Below are 13,584 nucleotides of genomic sequence, written 5' to 3'. Positions count from 1 at the left end.
GGGTGGGTGGGTGGGTGGGGAAGGGAAAGAGAAGACAGAATTGAAATGTTCTTTTTGGTATCTTCTGAGAGATTAATTTAAAATAAGCACTTTTTTTTGTTCTCTTTTTAAAAATATTTATTCCCTTTTGTTGCCCTTGTTGTTTTATTGTTGTAGTTATTATTGTTGTTGGTCTTGATGTCATTCATCGTTGTTGGATAGGACAGAGAGAAATGGAGAGAGGAGGGGAGGACTCTTTTTGTTTGTTTCTGTTTTATTTACATTTATACTTTGTGAGTAAAGTCATTCTGAACACCCAAGACTTGACTGTCTTCAGTGTAACTACAGGAGGAACCTTAAGAGAGTCTAGGAAAAACTTACAATGAAGCCTCAAATCACAGTCATGACAAATGATAGCTTGTCTTTCTAGTCCTTGGCCCTTAGCTTCCACCCAGCTTGGAGTCTGGGGATGGTACACACAGTGGGTGAAGCCCTAAGGTGGAGAAAGAGTTCTCAAATGTTGTCTGTGACAGAAGGGAGGGAAACATAAATGCCAACAAACAAACAAACAAAAAACAGTAGAAGCAGCTCTGACATAAGTGGCCCAGCAGTCTGGACAGGTCAGATTTAGGGGAAATCGGTCTGTTTACAGCATCTTTCCTGCATACGTCTTCATGGAAAGTGTTAAAGATCATCTGAACTAGATCCCCAGTTTCTGGCACTCCAATACAGAGCTCAAACAATTTTAAAAAAATGATTAATGACTTAATAACAATTAGCAAGATTGTAAAATAACAAGGGTACAATTCCATACAGTTCCTACCACCAGAGTTCCATGTCCCCTCACCTCCACTGGAAGCTTCCCTATTCTTTATTCCTCTGGGAGAGTGGGCCATAATTCTTTTTGGGGTGCAGCAGGTGGGAGTTCTGGCTTCTGTCATTGCTTCTCCACTGGACATGGGCGTTGACAGGTGGGTCCACGCCCCCCCCCCCCCAGTCTGTTTCTGTCTTTCCCTAGTGGGGCAGGGCTCTGGGGAGGTGAGGTTCCAAGACACTGGTAAGGTCGTCTGTCCAGAGAAGTCAGGATGGAATCATAGTAGTGTCTGCAACTTGGTGGTTGAACAAGGCAGGCGGGAAGATGTAAGGAAGGACAAATTGTTTAATACAAATGAATCTAAAGGTAAGAATAGAGCAGATGAGATTACTGCACTCCATAAAGAATTCTGGTCCGTACTCCCAGAAGGATAAAGACTAGGGAAACTGATGGGATATGTGACTCTGGTGGTGGGAATTGAATGGAATTGTATCCCTCTTATCCTGCAGTCTTGTTAATCATTGTTAAATTACTTATAAAAAATAAAGGAAGAAAGTAAGGAAGAAAGAAATTAGGGATCTTTGTGTGGGAAGAAGCTAGGGAGTCTATTTTAGGTATGTTCCAAGGGGCCCATGACTTTAGTCATTTTTGCCTGAGCCTGACAGCTAACATGCAGATGGACTAAAAGCCTTGTCTGGGAAGATGGTGTCTGGGTGGAGACTAGGACTAGAAAGCTGGATCAGGGCAGAAAGTAACTCCCAACCAGGAGGAGAATATAGGAAAACCGTTGATGGTTCTTTTGTATTTCATAAGCACGATGATTGGGTTTTCAGGTGACTGCGTGAGATGTGTCACCCATAAACTTTGTTATGAGGTCGGCACATGACCCATCTGACAGGAAAAAAAAAAAAAAGAAAAGCCATTGACTATTTACGGGAGCTCCAGTAGTTGAGTGAGTGGTTGGTGGGTTTCAAGGGGGTCCTCGAGAGCAGAGCAGAGGAGGACTAGGCAGGAGTTTGGAGTTTGCTGTGTCTGAAGGAAGTGAGAGTCAAGTCTTGATGTGTCTTCCTTGTTTTGCTTTCTGTTGGGGATAGCTGACAAAAATAGAAAGGCAGCGAGTTCTCAACGAGCTGTGACCATGTTGTTCTCATTGAAGATTATTTACAAGGCAGAGAGGCCCTGAACTCTGTGCGGCCGCAGCTATCCCACAAGCCACTGAGGCTGCTCCCTCAGGGAAGGCGCCGGGGCAGACTGGTCCCTGTGCTTGTTGGCGATGACATTCCTCAAGTCCAGACATCAACAAATCATTCAGCATAAGCATTCTTGCGTCTCGAGACTTCAGAAACCAGCACAGATGCTTTTAGATATATATTGGGGTGGGGGTAGCACAATGGTTATTACAAAGAACTCATGCCTGAAGCTCCGAAGTTCCAAGTTCAACGCCCCCCCACCACCATAGGCCAGAGCTAAATAATTATATATATATATATATGTATATGTGTGTGTGTATATATATATTCCCCACATACACACACAAAAATTTTTTTTTTTGAAAGCTCACTGTGGAGTCAGTGCAGCTCTTCTTGCATCCTTGACGTTGGTCACTGCCGACCCTACAGGTTAAGATTTGCAGACTGACTTCAGCTTTCCATCAAGAAAGCAAGTGATTCAGGTGGTACACGTCTGTCCGGAGTCAAGACAGGAAGGGCGGTAGTCAGCGTTTTCTGGGCAGGTTTTCCGTGTCCAGCAACATCCTGTGGGCATTCCCACAAGGTGCTCCCACAGCTTTGCAGTCAGCTTCTGACTGCAGCTTCTTGTGACACCCCCCCCCCCCCACACACACACACAGTGTCGCCATCTGAGGGTCACCAGCTCGCCTGCTCTGCTAGGCTGCTTGCACCTTGTGGAGCTGAGCCTGCTCAGAGAGAGGGAGAGAGAAAGACACCTGCAGACCTGTTTCACTGCTTGTGAAGTGACACACACACACCCCGCAGGTGGGGAGCCGGGGGCTCGAACCCAGATCCTTGCGTGGGTCCTTGTGCTACGTTCTATGTGTGCTTAACCCGGTGCACTGCAGCCTGGCCCCTGAGGTTAAATGTTGTAAAGGCAGGATCTATCTTCCCTCTTCATATTCCTAGAATAGTCTTGGCCTTTATATATAGTTCAGTGTTCTTGAAGCTTTTGGGTGGAGAGCCAACTAGAATTGGAGGGATAGACTTTTTGGAAGCCCCTCTCCCCAACCCAGCATCATGTTGATTCAAGGTCTCTGTTGCAGAAGACAGTGGGGCCTGTCTTGGCATGGAATACTTCATCCAACGGACGGGGAGGGAAACAGCTTCACCAGCTTCACCAGCTTCACCATCCCTCTGAAGCCTAGTGAAGGAGACGGAGAGGAGGGTGGAGTGGATGGATGGAGCCTGGGTAAAGGCACTTATCTGACAGATGTGCTTTCATTTAATCCCATTTTGTCAGAAGACATTCATATCTTAGATGAACTTGACTCAAAAGTTTATCTTCTTAACCACTAAACTCTTCTTCCTCTTTTTAAAAAATTTTTTTTATTTCCTTTTGTTGCCCTTGTTGTTTTATTGTTGTAGTTATTATTGTTGTTACTGATGTCATCGTTGTTGCATAGGACAGAGAAACGGAGAGAGGAGGGGAAGACAGAGGGGGAGAGAAAGACAGACACCTGCAGACCTGCTTCGCCGCCTGTGAAGCGACTCCCCTGCAGGTGGGGAGCCGGGGGCTCGAACTGGGGTTCTTATGCCGGTCCTCGCGCTCTGCGCCACCTGCGCCTAACCCGCTGCGCTGCCACCCGACTCCCTCTTCTCCCTCCTTTTTTCTTCTTCCTCTTCTTCATCATCTTCTTCCTCCTGCTCCTGCTCCTTTTAAACTTTGCCCTTTAGTTCTTGTTCTACTTAACTTTCCCCAGTAGGTTATACCTGGAGTAAGTCTCATGTAATCATAAATTCTCAATAGGAATTTATTTTCTTAGAATGAATACGATTCTCCTTGGCAGAAATCTGATGTTGTTCCACATATATTTACTGAGAAACTAGACTTTGCTGGATACGTCTTGATGATCCTACACTTAGTTAATTAGCACGGAAGCCACGTGCCAGGACCTCCTCCCATCAATGATTTAGTAGATGTCATTTAACATTGTCTGAGCCACGGCTTTTCTGCTCTGAACTCGGCACCGAGAGCAGCACAGCAGTCACGTTCTTATTTGCTCCCAGAAGCGGTCTGAAATCTGAAGTCTAACCTGCCCCAAAGAGTCAGAAAAATAGCAGCGGAGACATCTGTATCATATGTCGATCGCATTACTAAATCACCTCATACTTTTAAGGTTTGCTTTCTAATTAAGACTGTGGTTGCTGTCACTCTACCACTGAAATCTTCCCCCACGAATTGTCATAATCTCACAGGCCAGAAAAAGCTCAATTTCTGCACCTTTTAATTACGTTCTTACAGGACTACCCATCCTCAGGCTGATCTTTTGGTAAACACAAGTGATCCCTTAGTGCATTTTATTCACGAGGCAACTGTGATCCTTTAAAAAAAGAATCCTCTAGGAGTCAGGTTGTGCAAGGTCTTCAGTAAGTGGAAACATCGGTCGCTAGTGGTGGAAAATGTACTTTAAAGCAATACTTAGTTACCCAGCTAGACACTTTCACTGTGAATCCACTGCTCCTGGAGGCCGTTTTTTCCCCCTTGTTGTTATTGCATAGAACAGAGAGAAATTAAGGGAGGAGAGGAAGACGGGGAGAGAGAAAGACAGACACCTGCCGACCTGCTTCACCGCCTGTGAAGCGGCTCCCCTGCAGGTGGGGCCCCAGGGCCTCAAACTGGGATCCTTACACAGGACCTTGCGCTTTGTACTATGTGTGCTTAACCCTCTGCGCTACCTCACTCTCCATCCCTCCCCCACCCCACCCCCAATCTAGACTTCTCATAGTGATATGCACCTGACTGGCTTATTCAGAATAAAGAGCTTTTTTATTCTCACTCTATGGCCGGTACCGAAAAGATTAAACACTGGTGGGGCGGTTTCATTTTCTTTTAAAAAAATATTCATATATATTTACTCTAATGAGAGAAATACAGAGAGAGAAGGACACGAGCATGACTCAGCTCTGGCTAATGGTGGTGCTGGGGATCAAACCTGGGTCTTAGGACCCTCAGGCAGGAAAGTCTTCAGCAGAACCATTATGCTGCTCCCTCCCCCCGCCCCAGAAGGGACATGAATTCACCATTAACGGGACTGAGCATATGAGTCGGTTGTAAGACATCTTTTAAAGTCCAGGCATTCAAAAAGGTGAACAGGACTGGGTGAGCAAGGGAAGGGAGGCAAGTGCTTCCAGGTGAGCTGGCCGAGAGAGTGAACTGTGGCTGTCAGGTCGTCCTGGCTTGAAAGAACGAGGACTCTCTTGGTTATGATTTGGGGTGAGGGGGCGGACGGGTCAGTGGTTTACAGTATAGTTGTTGGCATCCAGTTTCTCATCTCCCTGGGATAGGCGTCTGCAAAACACCTCACTTTACAGCTGGATTCCTTTTCTAGTGAATTCTTTTCCTCTTTCTCTCCCACACACACACATTGAAGAAAGTTCCACTGAGTCTAGTGAGACTGATGATCAAAATAAGATTGCTGCAAAATATCCCAAGTCCTCTAACAGCACTTCGTAGTGAGCAGATTCTTCAAATACATCCTTAAATAAGTGATCAAGAAGCCCATTGATACGTCTTGTTCCATTCTGGACTTGAGTGAGTTTTCAGTGTCCAAGCCATCATTTTCAGGTCGCCTTCCTGGTCTTGCCTAGTTCTCAGTCAACTCTGTTGTCTGGGCAGAAGTAAAAATCCCTTGAAAATACTGCTTTCAGCGTGCCACAGGTAAGGCCTGTGTAATTGAGCCGGGGTGCAAACCAATTGGGAGTTTGATATGCTTTTAACCAGGATCATGGTGAGTTCACAAGATCTGATTTCTTTAAAGGGGAGGAGGAAAAAGACCCAGGATTCTTTGTGGTGTTGGTGTGAGGAAGCAGAAAGAGATTCACTGTTTGTGCTTTCAGCAGAAATGCCTGGCGTTTGGCCAAGACTTCCTAGGCATGGAACCCGAGCTAAGAAAGCCCCCAGTCATACTGCTAGACACAGGGCTTAATGAAAGCTCAGAGAAGCGGTGACCATGCAAAGTCTGGCAGCCAGAGACTGTTAGATATACAGAGGTGAGGAAGGCATCCAGTGAAAGTCATAGCCACACCAGAAACAGTAGTTAGAAATGAATTTAATGGGGCAGGCTGGTGGCACATCTGGTTGAGCACACGTGTTGCAATGCACAAGGTCCTGGGTTCAAGTCCCCAGTCCCCACCTACAGAGGGAAAGCTTCATAAATGGTGAATCAGGGCTGCAGGCATCTCTCTCTGTCTTTCTGTCCATCCTCCCCTTTTGATATCTGGCTATCTCTATAAAATAAATAAATAAAAATAATACAAGAGAAATAAGTTTAATGTTCAAATTTTGAGAAATGTGGGAGTTGGCTATTTATATACCACTTTTACTCTAAAAGGTAGTCTAGAGAGTGACTGGGTTAAAAGTGTCTCAGAAAGTGTTTTCCTTTTCATTTTTTTCTGTCAGGGCTTTGCTGGGTAGTGTTAACCTCTCCCCACCCCCCAGGTAGAGGGAGAGAGACAGGATGAGAGAGAGAAAGACACACAGAGCAGAGAGACCACAGCACCAAACACCACTCGACTGCTTGTGAAACTCCCCTTTTGCATGGCGTTCTCATGTGGCCGTCTGGGACTCGAACCAGGTCCACGGAGAAATGCATGCTGTGTTAGGTGAGCTGTCAGCCCCTAAAGTAGCTTTCTATCCTGATAAAATGACTCGTTGGCTATCAGAAATACAGATCTGATGTAGTCCAAAACAAAGGGTCCTTGGTTTCGTAAAACGCAGCCTGAATCTGAGCTCAGTTCTTGCTGATCATGCGATACCACTTGATGAGTTTTCAGCCTGCGCTTGTGTGCCCTTGCGTCCTCTGCTAAGCGGACACAGCAGTCGTCAGCTAGACTACGCCGGCCGCCCATACTGGCCCGACATGTCATGTGGAGTGGCCTCATGCTTCATAGCCATGACGGCATGCTAACCCCAAATAAACAGTATGTCTGCGACCCATTCTCCGCAGAGTCTGTAGAGTACTCAGAGGTGCCCTTCCCCCCCTCACAGAAGATAACAAGACGGCAGGGGCCAGGAGGTGGTGCACCAGGCTAAGCGCACATGGTACTAAGCACCAGGATCTGCGCAAGTGTCCAGGTTCGAGCCCCTGACTCCCCACCTGTGTGGGGGTGGGGGAGGACACTTCAGAAGCAGTGAAGCAGGTCTGCAGGGGTCTTATCTTTCCCTCCCTCTATATCTTCCCTTGCCCTCTCATTTTCTCTCTGTCCTATCCAGTAAAAAGGGCGAAAAAATGGCCATAGGAGCAGTGGATTCATAGTGCTGGCACCCAGCCCAAGTGATAACCCTGGAGGCAAAAAAAAAAAAACAAATTTGAAAAAAATAAATGAGAGAGAGGGGGGAGAGAAAGAGAGAAGAGAGAGAAAGAGAAAGGGAGAGAGAGTAAGAGAGCGAGAGAGGGGGAGAGAAAGAGAGAAGAGAGAGAGAGAGAGAGAGAGAGAAAGAGTAAGAGCGAGAGAGAGGGGGAGAGAGGTGGGGAGAGGGAGAGAGGTGGGGAGAGGGAAAGAGGGAGAGAGGGAGAGAATACCATAACTAAGGAACAGGAAGTGTCAGTGCTGAGATACTTGGCAGCTTGTCCTGACCGGCCAGTGCTGAGAGCAGAACCCCAGCTGTGCTGTCCCAGCTCTGGGTGACTCTAGCTCTGATGCCCCAAATGCACTTAGTGGCATGTTATTTTTTGGCAGCATATGTGCTTGAAATAACAAAGCTTATAATTTGGGGGGATTCTTATCTTGCACTGAATTTTGGCTTAAATGATTGTCGCTTAGCTGAGCAGACATTCTGAAAATCTACTCTCACCCGACTATTCCAATGACTTTTGGCTTGGAGCAACTTTGCCCTACTAATGTAAAAACCGATGGGATTCATGCTTTATAGCTAAGGACATATACATGTGAAAATAATGAAAACATCCCACATAAACCAGCACTTTTGTGATTCTCTCTGAGCCTCCTGGTTGGTCTAGTGATTTTGGCATAAAGGGCAGAGGACAGAGGTAGGGGAGGGGCCTCTGGCCTGGCTTGAATCATCTAATCCCTGAAAATTCTCGGGGCTTTGGTTCCCCTAAGCCATAACCTGAGAGTCTGACTAGCTGATTCTCTTAAGTCCTGTCTTCACCATTCTGTCCGAGTCAATTCCATCAAACCTTGACTGGCACCTTCTTCTTGACAGTTGGTTCCCCCCTTTATTTTTAAATACTTTAGAAGTTTGTTTTATTGACAGAGGTCATCGGCTTTCAGTCCTGTGGAGGGGACTAAAAGGAAAGGAGCAAGAGAGAGGCTGGAGAGGGTGGAGGTGCTGTCTTGTGATGGAGAGCCCTGAAGGACGGCAGCACCCGTGGACTAAAACACGAAGCGTCCTGTCAGTGATGCGGCAAGGCCAGAGCAGCAGTGGATACCCACTAGCATCTGAGGGGCATCTGGGGCGGCTCGGAGGGCACACTGATGATCCCAGGCAGGCCTCATGGAAGCAGTGGAGGATGGTCATGGTCACAGTGGAGGCTGGGCCAGGGTGTCTGATAATCATTAGGTCAGAGAATTAGGAACGCATTTCGAGTCAAGGAGATAGCTCAGTTGTTGAGCACTGGATTTGCAAGCCTGAGGCTCCAGAGTTGATTTCTGGTGCCACCATATGCCAGAGCTGAGTCGTGGCCTGGTCCATCTGGCTGTCTCTTACTTTGTCTGTGAAAATCTGACGTGCAAATTGTAGCCCCATTCCCACCGTGCCGAAGGACGTCCTGGAGTGGCGTCTTTCCAGCTCTCTTTCTCTGCCTTAAAAAAGAAAATGTATCTTTTAAAAAGTCTTCCCAAGAGAAGTGTGAAACGTGCAGTACTAGGGTTTCAGCAGTTTTGGCTGCTGCAGAACCTGTAAGTGTTTGTCTCTTATGAGCCTTAGCAATTACACCCATCTTACCAGGTCCAAGTGACCCTGTGCTGAGGTGTCAGAGGACCGACCGTTTGAAGATTGCTATATGGTTCCAAGTCTGAAAGAGACTTGTTATCAGGGAGGAATGGTCTCTGAGCAGACTTGAGAAGCATTTAAAGTTTTGATTTCTCCTCTCCCCGTTCTATTATAACGAATTCCCTGTGGCTGGCTTCAGCCAGATACTGATCAGATTAAAGCCATCGATGCTGAGATTAATGATTAATAAACCTGCAAGTTCTGAGCTTGGGAGGCCCTTGGTTGCTCCCTTAATCTCCCAAGTTGTTTTCCATCTTTCTTTTTTAAAATTATTTTTATTATCTTTATTTACTGGATAGAGACAGCCAGAAATTGGAAGAAGGAGGAGACAGAGAGGGAGAGAGACAGAGAGACACACCTGCAGCCCTGCTTCACCACTCGGGAAGTGAAGCTTTCCCTCTGCAGGTGGGGACTGGGGGGCTTGAACCCGGGTCCTTGCACACTGTAACATGTGCGCTTAACCAGGCGTTCCTTTCCCATCTTTCCATTCTGAGCAGCTCACTTGTTGTGACGAGCAGAGCCGGGCCAATGTGGGCCACGTTCACTCTCCGAGTCAGCTGCACGAGGTCCAGCTGAATGGCCATCTGTCTTTTCTCCACGTCTCTCTCCTGCTCTGCCTCCCACCCCATTTCAGGCACCTCTGAAAACTATTGGACGACCGCTTTGGGATCTCTGCAATCTCTGGAATAGTAGTCTCTTAATTGTATTTAATCATTGCTTTCTCCGCAGGCGTCTTATCACGGGGGTGAACATGTGATTGTCACCCAAACCAGGACACTTTTGACAGTGAAGGAGGGAGAGGGTTGTTGGGTAGTATGCCACCTCCCCCTGGCTTCTGCTTAACCATATGCCTATATAGGGATTTACTGAACCCATTCAAAGCTTTGGTCTATTTACATAAATCACTTTTACATTTACATAAAGCACTCCCTCCAGGGCATTGGTGGTTCAGTGATAGGATTCTCGCCTGTTCCGCCCCCTCCTTGTCACACTCTGATTTTCACCAGTCACTTTTCTCTCCACCCTCTCTATGTCACATCCTGTTTCCACCCTACTTGGCAAGTATATATAAAGACAGCATTGTGAGTTTTACAGTACTGTACCTTGAGTTCAGCTTAGCTCGTCTTAGATTGTGCTGTGTCCTGCATGAATAAAGAGATACTGCGTACAACCCAGCCATGAGTCCCTGGTCATCTGTTACCCACCCGTGAAGCCAGTCGGGCGAAAACAACATAACCTGTTGAAAACAACAGAGGGTCACTAATAAGCCTGAGCAGAGCTGGACGTCTGGCTGCCCTGATTGTCACCTGTAGTTGATGGAAGCCTTCTTGGTAATAAGGACCCTTCTTGTATGTCTCCTCCACCGCCACAGCAGCAAGAATACAATAAAATAAAAACACAGCTAAGAAAGCAACTTACACTGTCACTAGCTGCAGGAACTGCGAGTAACCAAGGCGAGGCATTCAGTTACTGCCTAGTTAGTTACCGGGGGCAGCCGGTAAAGGAAGCATCTAGATCACTTCATTTCACAGCAACTAGGAGTCAGCACCACATCCTGTATTCTGTAGCGCCACTGATGCACGGAACCTAATTTGCACAGAAGCGAATGCCAGGCCTCTGAATTATGGAGGTGCAGATGCAGGCCTGGGGGACGGAAAGCGTAAGAGTGAAACTTGTTACCTCAAGCATTTTTTCCCCCTCAACAAATCTAAGAAAAAGGAATATTGTTTGTCTCAAAAGGAGTATGAGTTGGAGTTTATGGTTATGTGAGTGCTGAATGAAAGTAGCAAATAAGAAAAAGAATATATACCTTCATTTTGATATAGTTATTCCCTCGGGGGCCAGGTGGTAGCACAGCGGGTTAAGCACACCTAGTATGAAGCACAAGGATCCCAGTTCGGGCCCCCTGGCTCCACATCTGCAGGGGGGTCTCTTCATAAGCCGTGAAGCAGGTCTGCAGGTGTCTATCTTTCTCTCTCCCTCTCTGTCTTCCCCTCCTCTCTCCATTTCTCTCTGTCCTGTCCAAAAAATGGCCTCCAGGAGCAGTGGATTTGTACTGCTCCACCGAGCCCCAGTGGCCATCTTGGAGGCAAAAAAAAAGAGGGGGAGGGGGAGTTATTCCCCCCCCAATTCCCCACATTAATCAAACACACAGCTTTTATACCCAGGGAAGCTACATCTAGACTTGACCGGTGGCATTAGCAGTACAATTGGGCTTCTCATCTCTTGATTCCAGACTTGCCCATTTCTCTCTCTCTCTCTTTTTTATTAGTTATTTCATAATGAATAACAAGACTGTAAGATAACGGATATAATTCCATACAGTTTCTACCACCAACCAGAGTTCCATATCCCATCCCTTCCATTGGAAGCTTTCCTATTTTTTATCCCTCTGGGAGTATGGACCCAGGATAATGATGGGGGGAGCAGAAGGTGGGAGTTGTGGCTTCTGTAATTGCTTCTCCACTGGACATGGGTGTTGGCAGGTGGATCCATCCACCAACCCCCCCCCCCAGCCTGTTTCTGTCTTTCCCTAGTGGGGCAGGGGTCTGGGGAGGTGGAGGTCTAGGACACATTGGTGAGATCGCCTGCACAGGGAAGTCAGGATGGCATCATGGTAGCCTCTACAGCTTGGTACTTGCTCATTTTTCAATCACTAGTGAGGCGGAGAAGAATTGAGAATCAAGACAGTAGTCTGTGGGTGGCCTCCCTCTCTGTCACCTACTGTGTTAGTGACTTCCCATAGCTTTGGGAGGAATGCTGACGTGCTTGTCCTCTGAGGCTGTCTGCCTCAGACCTGCCCATCCTCCCCTGGATCCCGTTGCTCTAGGTTCTGAGGACGTGCCTGGCCCCCATTTGCTCTGCATGTGCTGCCTCTTGCTTGTTGCTTTCTGTGGTTGTCATCCCCTCTCACTTCTCCCTGCCCTCAGGATCCCTGTCCACTAAGTCCTGTGGATTAAATAGGGAAGCAAGAAAGCACTGGCTAATGTCTTTAAGAGGTAGATTTCCCAGGGTCTCTGATGTTGGTATTGCAGAAGGAAAGGAGTGAAATGATGGCAGTTGTTTTCCCAGGAGGTAACTGACTGCTGTCAGGTGCTGTCTTTCTGTGTTCTTCTTCTAGCGTTTGCCCTTCTTCCGTAGCCAGTCAACAGCGTCAGGTTGAGCCTGATGTAAAGTTTCGAGACCTCCTTTGAATCTGGAGAGGTGGCAGTCGTTGACTATGTGGGTCATAGTCTGTCTGGAGCCACAGGGGCAGTTCGGGTCATCTCTGGCTCCCCAGCGATGGAACATAGCGGTGCACCGGCCATGGCCTGTTCGATAGCAATTGAGGAGAGCCCAATCATAACGTGCTAGGCCAAAGCCGGGTTGACGCTCGCAGGAGTCTGTGATGAGGTGTTTGTTCTTTACCTCAGCTGACTGCCAGCTCTGTTTCCAAGAGTCTGGAACAGAGAAGTTCAGTGTAGGTGTAGGGGACCAGATTGGGTGACGAGACGTCAAGCTGGACAGGGTGGGCGAAGATATCCGCGTAGATTGGCCAGTCCGGTCGAGCGTAGACGTGGGAAATGAACTTAGATGATGCCGCATCCCGACGAATATCTGGCTGGGCGATGTTGCTAAGAACTGGCAGCCATGGAACTGGGGTGGAACGGATGGTTCCAGAAATGATCCTCATGGAGGAATATAATTTGGAATCGACCAAGTGGACATGGGGGCTACGGAACCATACTGGGGCACAGTATTCTGCAGTGGAATAGCATAATGCCAGAGAGGGTGATTGTAGTGTGGAAGCGCTCGCGCCCCATGAGGAGCTGGCCAGTCTTGCAATGATGTGATTCCTCGCACCCACCTTTGCTGCAGATTTTTATGAGATGTTCGTGAAATGACAGGGTGTGATTGAGAGTAACGCCAAGATAGACTGGCTGGGCTTCATGCCGGATTCTCGTATCGTCAAGTTGCACATTAAGCTCATGCGAGGCCGAGGCATGGTGTAGATGGAAAACAGATGATACCATTTTTGCAGTGCTAGGAATTAGTCGCCATTTTTTACAGTCATCAGATATCAGAGACATGTCTTTCGTGAGTGTTTCCTCGAGGATGTCAAACTCAGATGCCTGAGTTGCACAGCAGATGTCATCGGCGTAGATGAACTTCCTTGAAGAAGTTTCTGGGAGGTCATTGATGTAAATATTAAATTGCGTAGGAGCCAGAACAGAGCCCTGGGGGAGGCCACTTGAGACAAGTCTCCATCTGCTAGACTTGTCACCCAGATGCACCCGGAATCTTCTGTTTTGGAGAAGAAACGATATAGTGTTGGCCACCCATGGAGGCAGGCATCTTGAGATCTTGACTAGGAGACCACGGTGCCAGACCGTGTCATAGGCTGCTGTGAGATCAACAAAGACAGCACCTGTCTTTAAATTCTTCTGGAATCCATTTTCAATGTAAGTTGAGAGGGCCAGGACTTGTTCGCAGGTAGATCTTCCTGGGCGGAAACCAGCTTGGGCGGGTGATAGGAATTTCTCTGTAAGAGGAGAAATACGTGACAGAAGCAGCCTCTCCAGGAGTTTGTAACACACGGAGAGGAGAGAAATTGGTCTATAGCT

The 13,584-nt window shown here is 47.5% G+C and overlaps 1 protein-coding gene and 1 non-coding gene across 3 annotated transcripts in view; both read left to right on the top strand.

Annotated features, from left to right (window-relative positions):
• Positions 1 to 13,584, top strand: part of PRKCA (protein kinase C alpha) — a 362,209-nt gene that overhangs the window by 57,144 nt on the left and 291,481 nt on the right. The gene's annotated exons all lie outside the window — the stretch shown is intronic.
• Positions 1,587 to 1,690, top strand: LOC132542357 (small nucleolar RNA U13). Its single transcript, XR_009553438.1, has one exon. It is a non-coding gene; the product is annotated as a small nucleolar RNA U13 (small nucleolar RNA).

The sequence above is a fragment of the Erinaceus europaeus genome, chromosome 12 (assembly GCF_950295315.1).
Source record: "Erinaceus europaeus chromosome 12, mEriEur2.1, whole genome shotgun sequence".
Classification (NCBI taxonomy): domain Eukaryota; kingdom Metazoa; phylum Chordata; class Mammalia; order Eulipotyphla; family Erinaceidae; genus Erinaceus; species Erinaceus europaeus.
Note: the sequence above shows the minus strand (reverse complement) of the source record. Positions and strands in the feature narration are given on the sequence as shown.